This window comes from Grammomys surdaster, unplaced genomic scaffold (assembly GCF_004785775.1).
Source record: "Grammomys surdaster isolate TR1022 unplaced genomic scaffold, NIH_TR_1.0 171, whole genome shotgun sequence".
NCBI classification, from domain to species: domain Eukaryota; kingdom Metazoa; phylum Chordata; class Mammalia; order Rodentia; family Muridae; genus Grammomys; species Grammomys surdaster.
This window is the reverse complement of record NW_021604619.1, coordinates 4,408,838-4,411,369: the sequence shown is the minus strand read 5'-3', so window position 1 is coordinate 4,411,369 and position 2,532 is coordinate 4,408,838.

The following is a 2,532-nucleotide window of genomic DNA, read 5'->3' as shown; positions in this document are numbered from 1 at the left end:
AAACCATTTTCTTTCCAATTGAATGGTTTGAACTCAATGGTTAACTTTCTGATGTTAAAGCTGTACACACACAGATGTGCACACACACACACACAGTCTTTCTCTCTCTCTCTCTCTCTCTCTCTCTCTCTCTCTCTCTCTCTCTGGCTAATGTTGCCTTCACTGGAAGGTATAGTGTGATGTATTTGTTTTCCTAAGGTAGATGAGGTCTTTTTAATCAATCTAACCAAGAAAAAATAAAACCATAGGTCGGGATAAATGTGATATCTTGTCCTACCATCATTACACATGAGATCAGATAAAACTCTTAAACATTTTAAACAGTCACAGTGTCTTACATACCAACATTTCTGGAACATTAACGCTATCTGTGCCTAATGATTGTCTTGGCTACTTTTCTATTACTATGATAAGGCAACATGACAGAGGCAATTTATAAAAGAAAGTGTTTAATTCTGGGCTTACAGTTCCCAATGGTCAGAGCGTGGAAGCAGGAATAGGTGGAAGCTCCTGTTCTAATACAAAAGCAAGAGGCAGAGAGAGAAAGAGAGAGAGAGAGAGAGAGAGAGAGAGAGAGAGAACAGTGGGGATGGCAAGTCTTCTGAAAACTCAAAGACTCCCAATCTCCTCAGTGACACACCTTTTCCAATAATACCATGCTTCTTAATCTTTCCTGACCAGTTCCACTAACTGGCAGTCAAGTATACAAATATATGAGCTTATGGGCGGATATTCTTATACAAACTCTTACAACTTTATTCCCATCTTAAAAGTCAACTATAAAATAACAGATGGTAAGACCAGATGTGTAAACCATTAGAAACTGATAGAAGGGAGCTAGTGAATGGGGAAGGGAAAGTCCCATCCAATAGACAATTTTACTTTGAACATCAGCCAATTGATACTCTAAAAGTTAAGTAGAATCACATAAGTAAAGCATACCATCCCAAGGACAAGCTGCATGTGGTGGACAAGCCATACATGGCCAAAATATATTTTTCCACAACACATACAAATAATAATAGATAGTTGTAATGAATAATCTGAAGTAAACTCTCTCTTACCTGCTACACCTAAGAGGAACATAAAATCATAATCCAAGAACAGTTTTTGATTGAGAAGAATTGTGTCATAACCTCATCTTATTTCTTGGAGGTGTCCCCTAATCAGTCAGAATTCCTCACACAGGCTTTCATTCTTCTACCTTGTTTTGACACAGGTGTATCATTTCAGTTCTAATATGAGGAGACAAGAACACTTCCTATTTAAAAAAAGTGCCAAATGCACTCTTAATCAAGAGTATTGTAAGTCACACATTTGTTCTGTTGCCTATAGAGAATAAATAAGTGACAGAAACAAGAATCACATTATAGAGGTTAAACAAGCATGCTTTAAATAAATGTTAATAATGTACCTAATTTGTTTTGGTTGTGTCCATGTTAAAAGGGAATTTTAAGATGGAGTTTACAGTCAAATTATAGAAAAACCATGAATAGTTTACCCAATGTGTAAAGAAATGTAAAGAAAGCAATGCAAGTAAAAGTCAAGCACATGGGTACAATTTGAAGTTATTCATTGTGAGTTAATTTATCTGTATTATGTAAGATGTACCTATGTCAAATGTGCATGTGGAAGTGGAGGTGAGAAGTAGAGAGATATAGGGAGTCACTTTCCCCATTATTGTTCAATATACAGTTTCTCACTGATCCCTGAACTCAGTGACTTGCTAGAATGCCAAGCCAGCAACTTCTGTACCACCAGCACTAGTGTTACTGACACATGTCATCATACCTGGCTTATATGTGGGGTCCTAGGATTCAAATGCAGATCCTTATCTTTGTGTAGCAAGAACACTGTTGAATGAGCCTTCTCTCTCAGGTTCATATTAAATTTTAATTTAGCATATAAAACAATATGCTTAGTTATAGAATTTGCATATGCTATTGTGCCTTAGTTTTATTCATCCTCCATAATCGCTGCATTTATTGGATCCTGTTGGTGGTCCCCTTCTTCACAAAAATTAGTCCTTCTGTTTTTGTGCCAGATTTGTCTCAGTTAATATTATTTTGCTGTGAAGAGGCACCATGATCATAGCAACTCTCATAAAGTCAAGCTTTTAAGTGGGGCTTGCTTAATTTCAGAGGTTTAGTCCATTATTGTCATGTTGTCATGGCAGGATACATGGTGGCACATGGGCAAATATGGTGATGGAGAAGTAGTTAAGAGTTCTACATCTGGATCAGAAAAGGAGGGGGGATGCTTAGCTTGAGCTTCTGAAATCTCAAAGCCCACACCTAGTGACACAACCCCTTTAACAAAGGCACATCTACTCTAACAAGGGCACACCTACTAATGATGCCTCTCACTGTGAGCTTATAGGGGCCATGGGGCCAATTTCATCAAGCCACCACAAAATGTATTCCACATTAGCTTTTTTTCCTGTGTTCTCGAGATCTTTTTCTCCCTAATTATAGTCTCCTCTCTCTCTCTCTCTCTCTCTCTCTCTCTCTCTCTCTCTCTCTCTCTCTCTCT